The sequence below is a fragment of the Halichoerus grypus genome, chromosome 8, assembly GCF_964656455.1.
Source record: "Halichoerus grypus chromosome 8, mHalGry1.hap1.1, whole genome shotgun sequence".
Lineage (NCBI taxonomy): Eukaryota > Metazoa > Chordata > Mammalia > Carnivora > Phocidae > Halichoerus > Halichoerus grypus.
Window position 1 is genome coordinate 88,122,065 of NC_135719.1, and position 16,654 is coordinate 88,138,718.

The 16,654-nt window shown below is 39.6% G+C and overlaps 1 protein-coding gene across 1 annotated transcript in view; it reads left to right on the forward strand.

Moving 5' to 3' along the window:
- The window catches only part of AP4S1 (adaptor related protein complex 4 subunit sigma 1), a 45,666-nt gene that overhangs the window by 8,550 nt on the left and 20,462 nt on the right, over positions 1-16,654 (forward strand). The window lies entirely within an intron of this gene.

A 16,654-nucleotide genomic window follows, 5' to 3' on the forward strand; every position in this document is an offset into this window, starting at 1 on the left:
AAAGTTATTTATTACAACCTGATATTGAAATGGCTTTATTTACAGGGTTTTAGAGGGGAGGGGGGAGGGGGGATTGTTTAGCCCGGTGATGGGTATTAAGGAGGGCACGTACTGCATGGAGCACTGGGTGTTATACGAAAACTATGGATCGTGGATCACCACATCAAAAACCAATGATGTATTGTATGGTGATTAACATAACATAATAAAATTTTTTAAAAAATGAAATGGCTTTATTTGATCACTATTAAGTATTCGAGACATTTTTGCTCTTCAAAGATTGTGAAATATAAATGAGTATAAATTTAAGTATGAACATCCTTTGGGCAACATTTGGGCCAGCTCTTGTCTGACAACTTTAATATCCTATTTACATTTTCAGCGGGAGCTGTAACATGTTGCTACACTTTACTGTGAAATTCAGAAAAGCAAAAGGTGCTCCTGGGCAGAGGGCACCCAAGCAGGCCACCTGAAAGGCCCCGCATTTACCCTGACATTTGATCTGAAAGAGAATGATACTAAATTCAGATACGTGTCTGCAAACTTGCCTTGGACAGCATTTGCTGGGTATGCTTTATTTATTGGAAGTGGAAAGGGAGATTAGCTGAACTCACTAAGAGGGCAAATCAGGCATAGGAATTTTGGAAGTTTAGGTCCAATTACAAACGTTAAGCATGCTGTCGCAAATGCAGTAATACGAGTTTTACTGTCCTAAATTTTCTCATGATCTGATTGAGTCATTTCGGAGGCATTTTAGGCTCCATGTTGAGATCGACTAAAAAGTAAATAATCTCCTAGAATTGCATCTTTTGTGACATGCTCCAGGGTCAGATTGAAACTGCCAGAATATGCACGTTAGCCAGTAAAAGCTTTTGCACAGAGGGTACAACTGGCCCCAGCTAGATTTACACTAGTGAATGGGAGTGGAATTGTGCGTCCCTGGTCATATTACGGCCATCACTGCATTACTGGTATCTTGAGGCAAACCTGGAAGGAAAGAGGCTATCTGGCATCAGGTCCTTTCTCCATCATTTTACTGGGTGACCTTTGGCAAGTGACTATTCACATCTATAAGTGAGGATAAAAACAGTCTCCAACTCATAGAGCTATTATGAGGATTAAATGAATGTAGGTAAAATGTTCAGAACAGCACCTGGTTGTCTAGTTAGTACTGTGTTAGTGCTTTCTACTGTTATTATCGCTCTTCATGAGTTGCTGTCGGGTCACGTTCACACATCATATTCCAAAGAGCAAATACTGCCTCTCAGGATACAGCCGAGAAGGTCTTTCACGACCACCATCAAACATCGGGAGTATTAATTACTCATTTGAATTAGCATTCATTGTGGTAGTGTCACTAACAAAAAAAATAGATCCTGTTGGGTAAGTTAGCTGATCCCCAAACTGAAGTGTAATGCAGTAATGTTTGTGTCATTGCTTCTTCTCTTTAGGGTGATGATCTGCAAAAAGGATTTGTTATTGGAGCTGTAATTTCCAAGGGATATCTTCAGACCCTGAAAATATTGATGTAGCTTTTGCTATGCTTGATTTTAACTCAGGACATACTTTATTTCATTAAGAAGATCTTAAAATAAGAACTTCAGTACATTGCTGTAGTTTCATAGTATGATTTTCTTGTATATTTTTTAGGAAAAAATTAATAGTAATTAATTTTTCCTTAAGTAATATGAGCATTAGAGTTAAAAAAACTTTACAATATTGAAACAAATTAGTTGCAGATAAATTATGGAATGATTATTTTATAGAAACATTTTCCATAATTCCAGTATTGTATTTAAATTCAATTTATAGTCAACTTTTCAGAGATATATTTTTCGTAAAGTGAGATTCCTTTGCATCCCAGTGATGTTTTGTTTGTTCCTTCTTTGACACAAAAAAATAGGAACCATCCACAAATCAAATTTTAATTCCAAATTGCTTTACTTTGATTTGAATTTAAAACCTGTAACATAGCACTTGACACTTTAAGAGCACTCACAGGCCTGTCATTCAAATCCTAATTTGGGGGCGCCTGGGTGGCTCAGATGGTTAAGCGTCTGCCTTCGGCTCAGGTCATGATCCCAGGGTCCTGGGATCGAGTCCCGCATCGGGCTCCCTGCTAGGAGGGGAGCCTGCTTCTCCCTCTGCCGCTGCCTCTCTCTCTCTCTCTCTGACTCTCATGAATAAATAAATAAAACAAAACAAAACAAAACAAATCCTAATGTGATGTTATTAGATGACTGCTCTTCAGAAGCACAAACACAGAAGAAACATCTGTCTTTGTATGGCTTTCACAGTTTTCCTTGGAAATCAGATGCCCAGCAAAAATTAACAAGATCTGTCTAACTGGGGCTCCTGTGTAGCTCAGTCGTTAAGCGTCTGCCTTCAGCTCGGGTCATGGTCCCAGGGTCCTGGGATCGAGCCCCATGTCGGGCTCCCTGCTTAGCGGGAAGCCTGCTTCTCCCTCTCCCACTCCCCCTGCTTGTGTTCCTGCTCTCGCTATCTCTCTCTGTCAAATAAATAAAACCTTAAAAAAAAAAAAAAAAAGAGTAGTTTCCTGAAATAAAAGCATATCTGTAAAAAAAAAAAAAAATCTGTCTAACTTAAGAAATACACAAGTTAAATTTATGAGAGTCCAGAATATCTGGTTTGAAATATTTCCCATTTGAGGGGAAAACTTGACTGACCATTTTACAGGAATGGGGAGTAATATATAGTACTCCTTATCTTCTGGAGTTCCTTCTTATTAACACATTGTAACGTCAGAATAGCAAGTTCTGGGAGCATTCCAGCCATGAGACTACTAGATCTCTGCTCCCCACTCTCTCTCCTCTAAAACTAAGATATTAGATGTCTTTGTTAGCCCAAAAATTCGATGAAGATTTTTAGTCAGTAAGCACAAGTATTTAATTTGTGTGGCTAATTTTAACCGAACAATTAAGAGTAAGAGTACCCACGCAGGGGTGTTTTCTTCACTATTTCTAACCCATGCCCATGTTTTGACATGTCAAAGTAAAATAATACCCTATTTTAATGTTATCTTAAATTTCAAAATAAATTATCGTTGATGTAAAACCCAATAGAAGAAAGATAATTTGAGAAGAAAATCTTTGTTTTGATTTCAAAAGATACGTATTGTTATCTCCATTGGTGGTAATGGGAAGGTTGAGTCCCATTATTTATCTCAAAGCAGCTTTTCTATCCTGAGTGGAGGGTAAGATATCCACAACAACAACAGCAACAACAACAGGCTTCTGTAAACTCCAGCCGTTAACAATTTGTATCTTTAAACTGTACACACCTCCCACCACCACCAGACCCGATAGTCAATACCTCTCTGGCAGATGACTGATGGAGAATCTATCAGTCCCCCACTACACACACACACACACACACACACACACACACACACACACACACACACATGACTAATGAATAAAAATAAAACAAGTACTTTCAGACAATGTAATGGTCTATTTATAGTATATAAATTCCTCATCCTCAGTTTTTGAAATATGACTTTTCTCCCCCTGCCTGAATCATGATGCTGTAAAGACCTTAAAAATTCTTCAGTTCACCCCCTGATTTAAGATAGGAAGTCTGATATCTGAACATCTCCAAAAATGCAGTATCTACCCTTTTCAGTAAAACTTCCGGCTTCTCTCTGATTTATTTATATGTTTTAAAGTTACAAATAACCACACTTAATATGAACTTACATGGTATCTTGGACCAGAATTTGATGAGATTTTTTTTTAATTTTTATAATTGAAGTATAGTTGACATACAATGTTACATTAGTGTTAAGTGTACAACATAGTGATTCTACAATTCTATATACATTACTCAGTGTGCACCATGATAAGTATAGTTGATGAGACTTTTTGATCAATTTACCAAAATGGCTTTAGGTCAAGATTTTAGAGTCATGTGAAGCTTTAGAAATCTTTCAGATATATTCCTAGAAAAATGACAGACCACAGTATCAAGGTTTATTCTTAAAGTACTTTTCTACAGAAATAGGAACTTCAGGATTTCCACAGATCCTGAATTTGATTGAAATTTAACATTTTATTATTTTTTTAAAAGATTTTATTTTTAAGTAATCTCTACACCCAATGTGGGGCTCAATCTTACAACCCTAAGATCAAGAGTTTCTTGCTCTTGAGCCAGCCAGGCACCCCGAAATTTAATATTTTAAATTGTTTTAATATTTTATTTATTTACTTATAGAGGGCAGAGGGGCAAAGGGAGAGAATCTTAAGCTTGATCTCACAACCCTGAGATCATGACCTGAGCTGAAATCAAGAGTCCAACACTTAACCCACTGAGCCACCCAGGCACCCATTAACTTTTTTTTTTTTTTTTAAGATTTTATTTGACAGAGACAGCGAGAGGGAACACAAGCAGGGGGAGTGGGAGAGGGAGAAGCAGGCTTCCCACCGAGCAGGGAGCCTGATGCGGGGCCCGATCCCAGGACCCCGGGACCATGACCTGAGCCGAAGGCAGATGCTTAACGACTGAGCCACCCAGGCGCCCCCATTAACTATTTTAAAATGAAGTTTTAAAAGCAGCACACATGTAAAATGTGTTAAATGCCAAATTAGTCAAATGTGGTTGAAATATTTCTTGAGTGACCCAGGGATTTAACAGAAAGTAAAAGTCTCAGGTGAAGCTACTGAAAATGTATTCTGAATCATAAAGAAGAGATTTAGAGAGAGTGATGGGAGGGGGGAATGGACGGGAAGAAAGGCAGAGTGGGTGACAGTTTTCCTGCAGTCACGTTTCAGTAGTCTGAGAGTTGCAGTAGCAAGAATATCTCACTCACTCACTTTTCCTTTATCTCATTTAGTCCCCACAGTCTGTGAGGTAGCTATCATTATTCTCAGTTAACAGATGAGAAAACTGAATCATCGAAGAATTCCAGCAAATCTGAAGCAAAGAAACAAACTGTTTTCGTGTATAAAGAAACAATATATATTACAAACTCTGAGCGAGGTGCTCCAAATTCGATGAAAATTGGCTACGGACCAGTATTTGCTCTCATTTAAGGATGGAGACATTCAGAAACAGCTAGATAATTTAGAGGCCTGTGGAATGAATCAATGTGATGTGGCAAGTAGAATCTAGTAGTTGCTGTTTCCATGTTTCTGGTATTTAGTCCATACTGATTAGATGCTGTCAACCCATCCACTTTGAAAAACAGTACATGTTTTAAAGAAGTATGGCATTTAGAAATGTCACAATAAATAAAACAAAAGCTTCATTATTCAGAGTAAACATTTATTTTCCAGTTGGGTAATTTTGTAAAATTATGTAATGCAGCTCAACATTCCTAAACAAACTTTTTGTGTGTGACACAAAAAATAACACATGTCTTAAAACATGGGAAATAAGGGAAAGTAAAGATAGAGAATAAAAATTGGCCTCAATCCTACCATCCAGATTTAAGCAAAATGCATTTTAGTATAATTACTTCCTTCTCTGCTTATTATTTCATAGTAACTCTGAACTTTATGTAATGTACATGTACAATGATTTTTAGTAAATTTACCAAGTTGTGCAAATATTATCATGCACATAAATCCAGTGTTAGAAGATTTTCACTGTAAGGGAGGTGGGTGGGGGATGGGCTAATTGGGTGATGGGCATTAAGGAGGGCACTTGTGATGATTGCTGGGTGTTATATGTAAGTGATGAATCACTAAGTTCTACTTCTGAGACCAATACTATGCTATATGTTAACTAACTTGAATTTAAATAAATAAATTTTGTTAAAAAGAAGATTTTTTAAAAAGATTTATTTAGTTGAGAGAGAGAGAGAGAGCGTGCGTGCATGGGGGGAGGGGCATAGAGAGACTCTAAAGCAGACTCCCCACTGATCAGGGAGCCCGATGTGGGGCTCGATCTCACAACCCTGAGATCACCACCTGAGCTGAAACCAAGAGTGGAGGCTTAACTGCACCACCCAGGCTCCCCCAAAAAGAAGATTTCATCATCCCAAAAAGAAATCTCATCCCCATTTTCCCCTAAACCTCTCCTGGCCCTAATTACATTATATCTGACCCACTAATATACTTTCTATCTATATAGATTTGTCTTTTCTGGATGTTTCAGATTAATGGAATCATACAATAGGTAGTATTTTGCATCTGGCTTCTTTCACTTAATGTTTTCAAGTTTCATCCATTTCATAGCGTATAGGAGTATTTTACTCCCTTTTATTGCTGGGTAGTTTTCCTTGTATGTAGATCCACCACATTTTGTTCATCCATTCATCAGCTGGTGGACATTTGGGTTATTTCCACTTTTTTGGCTATTATGAATAATGTTTCTATGAACATTCATGTACAAGTCTTTGTGGACATGGTTTCATTTCTCTTGGGCTTATACTTAAAAGTAGAATGGCTGGGGCACCTGGGTGGCTCAGTCGGTTAAGCGTCTGCCTTCGGCTCAGGTCATGATCTCAGGGTCATGGGATCGAGTCCCACGTCGGGCTCTCTGCTCTGCGGAGAGCCTGTTTCTCCCTCTCCCTCTGCTGCTCCCCCTGCTCTTCTCTCTCTCTATCAAATAAATAAAATCTTAAAAAAAAAAAAGTAGAATGGCTGGATAATATGGTAAATTTGTGTAAAATTTTAAGAAACTGCCGAATTATTTTCCAGAGTGGCAGAGCATTTACTTTCCCACCAATACTGCGTGGGGGTTCCAGTGTCTCCACGTCCCCACCAGCACTTGTTATTTTCTCCCTTTAAAAAAAAAAGATTTATTTATTTATTTATTTATTTGAGAGAGAGAGACAGAGAGAGAGAGCATGAGCGGGAGGGGAGAGGGAGAGAGAGTGAGAACCCCAAGCAGACCCCACGCCCAGCACAGAGCCTGATGCCAGGCTCGATCCCACTGAACATGATTATGACCTGAGCTGAAATCAAGAGTGGCACACTTAACTGACTGAACTGACTCAGGGTCATGAGTTCAAGCCCCATGCTGGGCATGGAGCCTACTTAAAATAAAAATAAAATTAAAAGTTTTATAGTTTTATCTCTTATATTTAGGTCTGTGATCTATTTTGAGGTAATTTTTGTGTATGATGTAACATGCGTTGTTGTAATTTCTTGAGGTTAAATGAAATATTCTAGTCAGCTACTAGTAAATTCTTGACAAAAGAATGGCTCTCTGCTTCCTGGAAATATCGTTGTATTCCAATATATGTACAACTTTGAGAGAGACCAGCTGAGGCCATGAGGGATGGGGCTGCCACCCAGCCAGCCAGATCACCTGAACGACCCTGAGGATCTGTGGGGTGACATGTCAGGGCAGCTTGCCCTCTCATCCAGCATTCTATGGATTAAAATCCATGACCAGGGCACGTGGGTGGCTCAGTTGGTTAAGCGACTGCCTTCGGCTCAGGTCATGCTCCTGGAGTCCCAGGATCGAGTCCCACGTCGGGCTCCCGGCTCAGCGGGGAGCCTGCTTCTCCCTCTGACCCTCTCCCCTCTCATGCTGTTTCTCTCTTTCTCTCTCAAATAAATAAATAAATAAATAAAATCTTTAAAAAAAAAAAAGATCCATGACCAAATGAAAGAAATTATCCATAATAGTTGTGTTTCTGTTTACTCTGTTGCTTTGCCGTCTTGTACCTAGGAAGCACTCAGCTCATGTTATTTTGTCTGACTTGATACTGAGAAAGGTGAACTTCCTGACCTTGTAGGTGTATACTTTAATGGGTCTTTTAATACTCTGCCACTCCATGTGTGGTTCCTGCTCCAGACCTACTGAATCAGATTCTCTATTTTCCTAAGTTCCCCAAGCGATTTGTGTGCTCATTAAGTCTGATAAGCACTGGTCTATAGCAGAGCAAACTATAGCCTGCAGACTAAATCCAGTTGCTGACTGCTTTCATAAATAAAGTTTTCTTGGAACACAGCTACACCCATTTCTTTATATATTATTTATACCGTATGGGCTGCTTTCATTCTGGAGGGGCAGAGTGACTAGTTGAGAAAGAGACCATATGGCCCTCAGAGCCTAAAATACTACCTGGCTTTTATAGAAAAAGCTTTTCTGAACCCTGAACTAGGGAAAAAGAGGGAAAGTTCCCAAACGGTGATGTGTGGTTGAAGGATTACTGGGAGTTCAGTGGTTATCCAGGTCAGAAGAGAGCCTGACTGGGGCGCCTGGGTGGCTCAGTCGTTAAGCGTCTGCCTTCGGCTCAGGTCATGATCCCAGGGTCCTGCTCGGCTGGGAGCCTGCTTCTCCCTCTTCCACTCCCCCTGCTCATGTTCCCTCTCTAGCTGTCTCTCTCTCTGTCAAATAAATAAATAAAATCTTTAAAAAAAAAAGAACAGAGCCTGACCAAAGGGTATAGTAAGCTATTTATAGAATGTATACATTGATACACACCCACCCCTCATCTATTAAAATTAATATGCTTCTTAGCTAAATGAAAATAAGAAAGCCTGAAGTGTAATTGTTGCGAATGTTAATAAAAATGAACCTCATACCTAAATATCTATAATATACTGTTAAAAAACTTCAATATTTAAGCAATATAACCAAATATAACTAATATAGGGGCGCCTGGGTGGCTCAGTCGGTTAAGCGTCTGCCTTCGGCTCAGGTCATGATCCCAGGGTCCTGGGATCGAGCCCCACGTCAGGCTCCCTGCTCGGTGGGGAGCCTGCTTCTTCCTCTCCCTCTCCCTGCTGTTCTGCCTACTTGTGCTCTCTCTCTCTGTCAAATAAATAAAATCTTTAAAAAAAAAAAAAAAACAAATATAACTAATATAACCAATATGACATAGACTTATACACTCAGACACACCAATAAACAAACCCTCTTCACTTTAATACAAATACTTATAACTCTCTCCTTTTTTATCTTGAAGTTTTTTTTATTTATCTAAGTAATCTCTACACCCAGTGTGGGGCTTGAACTCATGAGCTAGAGATCAAGAGTCACATTCTTTTCCAACTGAGCCAACCAGGAGCCCCTCTCTCCTTTTTTTAAAAATAAACTTTTTATTTGGAATAATTTTAGATTTATAAAAGAATTGCAAAGATTGTATAGAGAATTTCTGAATATCTTCACCCATCTCCCCTAATGTTGTCATTTCATATCACCGTGGTACATTTATCAAATCTAAAAAAAACCAACATGGGTACCATTATTATTAACTAAACTCAGACTATTCTCATGTTTCCCCAAAAAAAATTTTTTAAAGATTTTATTTATTTATTTGAGAAAGAGAGCGAGAGTGAGAGAGAAAGAGAGAGAGTACACACACGGAGAGGGAGAAGCAGACTCCCTGCTGAGCAGAGAGCCAACACTGGGCTTGATCGAGGGACCCCGGGATTATGACCTGAGCCAAAGGCCGTTGCTTAACCCACTGAGCCACCCAGGCGCCCCTCACCAAAAAATTTTTTAAGTTTATTTATTTATTTTTAAGTAATCTCTACACCCAAAGTGGGGCTCAAACTCACAACCCCAAGATCAAGAGTCGCATTTTCTTCCGACTGAGCCGGCCAAGCGCCCCTTGCCAATTTTTTATTAATGTTCGTTCTGTGTTCAGGATCCCCTCCAGGATACCACATTGCAAGTAGTCACCATTATCTCTTTAATCTCCTCTGATCTCTGATAGTTTCTCACACTTCCCTGTTTTTCATGATCTTGACAGTTTTGGGAAATACAGGTCGGATATTTTTTAGAATGTCCCTTCCTTTGTTTTGGGTTTTTTTTTCCTACTGTATTTTCCTGATTAGAATGGGGCTGTGGTTTTGGGGAAGAATACCACAGAGATGAAGTACTTTTCTCATCCCCTCATATCAGGGGGACATGACAGGACTGATGATGTTAGCCTTCATCACTTGGATAATGTTGCGAGGATACCATTTTCTGTTTCCACATGCCGCCCTTTGGAAGTGAGTCACTAAGTGCCGCTCAACCTCCAGTGAATGGGCGGGAGAATTTAAGCTCCACCTCCTGGAGGAGAGCCTCTCAACAGATACACAGGTATCTCCTATTGAGAGCCTTTCACTTTCATGAAAGACCTACTTAGTACCCGTTTTCGTTAACTGAAAGAAGTCCAAAAAGGATTTTCACTTTTACGAGAAAAGGCGAAAAGCAAAAATAGCGTTGAACATTTGTTTTGCAGTGAGCAGTCACGCGGCGGCGCGCACCCGGGGCAGCCGGAGGGAGCCTGCCGAGCTCCTTCCCCGGGACCTGCACTCAGCATCAAGCTGCCACAGCTTTGAACGGTGTCCCTGAGCATCTGTGCTGTCTCACCATTTATTTCGTACATCCCTTAGCAAGATGTGTCCTAAGGCATCAGAAAAGCCTGAGAGAGGTTATTTTTTGTGTCTGGGAATGCTGAAAAATTTTCCCCATATAAATTAATAGTAATTACTTCTTTGCTTTACTGCCATTTTGGCTTAGTTTTTAAAGGTTTCCCAGGAACAGTCTACTTTCAGACAGCAGGGGGAAACCTGTTGGTGCGATTCTTCTGTCCTGTTTATTTATTTATTCAATCGTGTATTTAAATCAGTACTACTAATGTATACTTATTTTATACTTTGGGAAATAATCTGATACTATGTTATTTGTTGTCCAAATTGTTCCAGCTTTGGCCACTGGGAGCTCTTCCAGATTGTCTGGTCTGTCTTTTTTTTGAACAGGCTTTATTGAGATATAATTCACCTATTTAAAGTGTACAATTCAGTGGCTTTTATATACTCACATTTGTTCAACCATCATCACAACCCTATACCTCTTAGACCTCCCATCCCAAACCCCCATCCCCTGGCAACCCTTAATCTATTTACTTTCTCTATAGATTTCCCCATTCCAGACATTTCATGTAAATGGAATCATACAATATATTCTCCTTGTGACTGGCTTCTTTGAGTTAGCATGATGTTTTCAAGGTTCATCTTTCTAATCTATTTTTGTTTGTTTGCTTGTTTGTTTTATTTTTTGTTTTTGTATGATTTCTGTCTGGTCTCTATAATCTTTATTCAGATCTTGCTTCTACATAATTGTAATCCATGTGGGTATAGAATTTGGTATTCTGATTTGGTGACATTATTGTATCTACATTTTCCCATTTTTCTTCTAGTCTGCATATTTATTTTCTTTTTTTTAATTTTTGTTTAAATTCAATTAACATATAATGTATTATTGGTTTCAGAGGTAGAGGTCAGTGATTCATCAGTCTTATATAATACCCAGTGCTCATTACATCATGTGCCCTCCTTAATGTCCATCACCCAGTTACCCCATTCCCCTACCCCTCTCCCCTCCAGCAACCCTCAGTTTGTTTCCTATGCTTAAGAGCCTCTTACGGTCTCTTGAATATTTATTTTAATGTTAAAAAATATCAAGTTAGTGTTCATTTAACATTTGGTTCTCAGTTTGTAATATCTGAGCTTGTTTCATTTTTTCACTATTATAAATAATGTTACTATAAATATTTTCATGCCTGTGGATTTAAAATTATACCTTAGGATAGATTCCTAAGACAGAAATACTTGAGTTAAACGGTAGAACCATTTTCATGATTTTTTTGGTTAAATTCTATCAAGTTACACTGTAGAATATTTGTAACAATTTAAGGGACCACTCACAATGTATACATATACCTATCTGTTTCCTTATAATCTTATCAGCATTCCTTTCTAGTTTAATACACAATAAGAGAGGAAATGAAAGAAGTCAGTGTGTTAAATGTTTTACAAGAATTACATCATTTACCTCATTTAAACACGGCCACTCTGTAAGGTAGTTAACAGAGCAAGGGCTGGATGCCAAAGGCTTCCGGGGTCACAGCCAGAGGGCAAATACCAAAGGTCAAGTCCTGGAACATTGCAGAAATCCAAGCCAGGCCATTAAGAACTAAGGCCAGAGAAAGAATGGAAGCCAAGGCCCTGGATCAAGGGGAATAAGACCAGGAAAGCCTGAACTAGACTGAGTCAACAGGAAGTGCTCCTGATGAATTCCAAAACACATCACTTCAGTGCCCTTTTATAGGATCCAGCCAGGGCTTTGTGAGTGCACCTGGTTCATTCAAAGGTACCAGAAGAGAATAAACACCAGGCTAGTCACTTGGCATTTTAGAGTTCGATCGCATTTAGGTTTAAAAAATAAAGTTGCTACAAATGCATGCATATTTACGTGTAAATGTACAGAAAGTCTAGAAGAATATGCACTAAACTTAAAAACATTGGTTTTATCTTTGAGAAGACTGACAGGCTTTGGGGCAGGAGTTGGCGTACCAGGATACTTTATGCATCTGCTTTGTTTGAGCACTGATGTGATTTTTTTTTAAGATTTTATTTATTTATTTTGACAGAGGGAGAGAGAGACAGCGAAAGAGGGAACACAAGCAGGGGGAGTGGGAGAGGGAGAAGCAGGCTTCCCGTGGAGCAGGGGAGCCCGACATGGGGCTCGATCCCAGGACCCTGGAATCATGACCGGAGCTGAAGGCAGACGCTTAACGACCGAGCCACCCAGGCGCCCCGTGATGTGATTTTTTTTAAGGAAAAATTATCACTTAAAAAAAGTCTTCATTATTTCATTCATTCTTTTTTTTTTTTTTAAGATTTTATTTATTTATTTGACAGAGAGAGACACAGCGAGAAAGGGAACACAAGCAGGGGGAGTGGGAGAGGGAGAAGCAGGCTTCCCGCTGAGCAGGGAGCCCAATGTGGGGCTCGATCCCAGGACTCTGGGACCATGACCTGAGCCGAAGGCAGACGCTTAACGACTGAGCCACCCAGGCGCCCCGTGATGTGATTTTTTTTTTAAGGAAAAATTATCACTTAAAAAAAGTCTTCATTATTTCATTCATTCAACGAACACTTATTGGATATTCTCTTACACTAGGCACTGTGCAAAGATCTGAAATAAGATATGAACCCTACTCACAAGTTCATGTTCTAATATAGTGTTTTTCAAACTTTGGGCCACAGTTCTTTTTTTTTTTTTTTTTTAATTTTATTATTTGGGCCACAGTTCTTTAGTGGTTTCTGAAATTAAAAATCATTGGATCATATTGTATTATAACCTAAGGTATAAAATAAAATATCCATGAGTCCCTACTGATATAAAAATAAGTGCATGAGTAAATAAATAATGGGGTACAGTAGACAGATCACCTGCGCAGTAGAATTCCAAATAATTTACATAGGTACTTCCCCCTCCAGGAGATGGAACATAACTTCCCACCCCTTAAATGTGGACTACCTATACTGACTTCCCTCTAAAGAGTATGGTATGGAAAGGGGAGGGATAACTTTACGGTACAGAAACCTAACAAAAACTGTCTCAGCCAGATGATCAAGTTCAGTTTCAACAGTGATATATCATGTTGATAGTATGTGCCTTTTGTGTGTTTGGGCTCAGTCCGTTAAGCGTCTGCTTTCGGCTCGGGGTCCTGGGATCAAGCCCCGCGCTGGGTTCCCTGTTCAGCAGGGAGTCTGCTTCTCTTTCTTCCTCTGCACCCGCGCCCCCGCCGCTCGTACTTGTGTGCTCTCTCTCAAATAAATAAAATCTTAAAAAAAGAAAAGAAAAATCCATATATCTATGTAACCCAAACACTTCACAACTACATTTTTTATAAAATGTCACAAAAATCACCAGAGTACAATACACACAGTATGGGTAGGTATTGTTTGGTGATCATCATATATAACTGAATCAGATATATATGTACCTGAATGCTGGGTCACAATAAAAATGTCACAATAAAAAAGTAAAAATCACTGGTCTTGTAGGAGAGCTTAGTATGTAATCAAATAATGATTACATAGGGTGACAAGTTTTGTAAGATACAGTAATGGGCTCAAAGAAAGATAGCTAGTGGGGCGCCTGGGTGGCTCAGTTGGTTAGGTGACTGCCTTCAGCTCAGGTCATGATCCTGGAGTCCCGGGATCGAGTCCCACATCGAGTCCCGCATCGGGCTCCCTGCTCAGCAGGGAGTCTGCTTCTCCCTCTGACCCTCCCCCCTCTCATGCTCTCTCTCTCAAATAAATAAATAAAATATTTTTTAAAAAAGAAAGGATAGTAGCTAGCTCTTTATGATTAGCAATAGGGGACTGGGATAGGCAGACTTCACTGAAGAAAAAGTGATATATTATAATGACTTTCACCAGTACTTATGTAGCCCTTACTATGTGCCAACTGCCAAACCCAGTTCTAAGAACATTACATATACTAACTCCTCTAATCCTTACAACCCAGAAGGTAAGTACTATCTATTATTATTCCCATTGTACCTTTGACTGAGTACTAAAGGTTAAGTAACTTGCCAAGGATCACAAAATTAACAGTCAAGCCTCAGTTCATGCTTTTGACTATTATACTGTTATGAGGACTTTATGTTTCCCTGGAGGAAATTTGCTTTTTAATTTGGAGGATTTTATTTCAATCACTTTTATGGGGCCAAAAATGTTTTTGTCTAATATTACGTGTGTGTGTGTTACAGTAATCTGATTCTGAGGTACATAAAAAGCCTTTAGAGCTAGAAAGGATATTAGTCATCATCAAATACCACTTTGATTGCTAGAAACTTCATACTGTACTGTTTTCATGCGTTGTATTGTTTGGTATTTTCCAAATTAAATAAAAATTAAATGTTCAGCAGCATTAGAGAATATTGACTTGATCGTTCCCAAAGCTACCTGAAGTTGATGCTTGGTAAGCTTAAATGAACATCTGATGACCCTAATATACTGAGTGAGGCAAAGAGGCAATGTGATAAATTAAAGACAGCATCAGATTATGAGTCAGGGGGCCAGAATCCAAGACTTCACTCTATATCTCAGATTATCCATTCTCCCATCTGCAGAATGAAGGGAGTGCACACCAGGGATGACAGATACATGGTGCATATGTTGCCACACCCTGCTTCCTAACCTGCAACTGACATACTAATCGTTCATAGCATCCTTTGGAACCTGAACAGTTCCAGAATCCTTCCCAACACAGTGCTCAGAGCAGCAAATACAGTTAGTCACAGTTGGCGCCCAAGTTAAAATCTGTCATCTTTGGATGACAGTCTCAGATACACCGTCAGAAATAGGAAAACTATACCCGATTCAGTATGCATTTCAATTGTTCCAGTCTCTCTTTTCTCTAGGCATTTAGTTTGTATCATATAGGGTCTTGGGACATTGATCTGCTCATATTCTACTATGACTATACCAAACTCCCTCATCTTGACCTTTAGGCATCCTGGCATCCTTTGTGTAAGGCTTTCCCCAGTGAAATTTCCCTTCTTTATCTGTCCTTGATTCACACAGGCTCTTGGGTGTGGAGTCCCCCAGGTCCTGGCAATCAAAACATCTTCCCCAGCCTTGTGTGTCCTTGAATGCAAAGAATTTTATAAACAAAGGAAGTTCATACCTGCTCCCCGGCCACTCCCAGCACTTGTCTAGGCATATTCTTTCCTTATTACCCTACCTCAGTTTCATAATTATTTGATTTCTCTCCTCCCTGATGATTAGTAACCAGGATCGGTGCTTAAAGCATTCATCTTCTGTTCTCAAACATGTACTTGTCTCTGAGTCTCTACATTATATATTTCGGCTTTGTGTATTTTATAATAGAGTTTACAATTTTACTTGTCCACTTTATTACCACTGTATAATCCTACAGTTACAAATTGTGTAATTGTTTATGAGCATGCAAAACAAAGATGATGTATTCGAGCCTTTATAGATGCCTTCAGCTACTATTTTCAAGGCTTGCATCCTAATGAGTATCAATTCAACATGCCCTTGTTTGTCATCCTTGCTCCTGAAGTCAGTGGGAAGGAATGCTGTGCTTGTTAAGGTGGAAACCAATTTGATCCGTTGGTGTAACATCTCAATGGGATCATTTTACATCTCATTTTACCGTAAACTTAACGCAGCCAGAGCATTTAAAGGCAAAGGTTTGGCCATGAATACCTTTGAGACAGTATCTTTTTCTTTTTTTTAAAGATTTATTCATTTGAGAGAGAGGGAGAGAGAGCGAGTAGTGGGAGGGGCAGAGGGAGAAGGAGACAAGCCGACTCCCCTCTGAGCAGGGAGCACCGACAGGGCTCGATCCGAGGACCCTGAGATCATGACCTGAGCTGAAACCAGGAGTCGGACACTCAACCGACTGAGCCACCCAGGCGCCCAAGACAATACCTCTTTCTTCTAGCTGGCAGTTGGAATCCAGAGTATAAGATTGTAATTTCTAACTTTTGTGAAGATCGTTTTAAAATATCTTTGCTGAGAGGGAATAAAAGAATGGATGGTAACTTAATTTACTGGTCTCCAGCCATAATTTACTGGCAGTAATTTGTAAGGAGAATAAAAGCAGCACTTAATACCAAATGACTAAACAGAGTATGTTGCAGTCCCACCTACAGTAGTGAGCTTATCTTCCTGGAAAAGGGAGTGAATGACCACAGGCCTCCCCCATGGCACAGCTGCCCTGTCCCCAGCTGAGCTGGTCTACATAACATCCTGTCCTGTGCCCTGGATGATCACGGCGGCTCAGGCTTTGGGCCTGGCTCTTTCCAGCTCTTCGTGTTTGGAATTATTGTGAGATAACCACCTGTCTGATACGGTTTAGGAAACAAGAGATGAACTGGGAGAGCAAACAATAATACAAAATGTAGTCCAAGAATTAT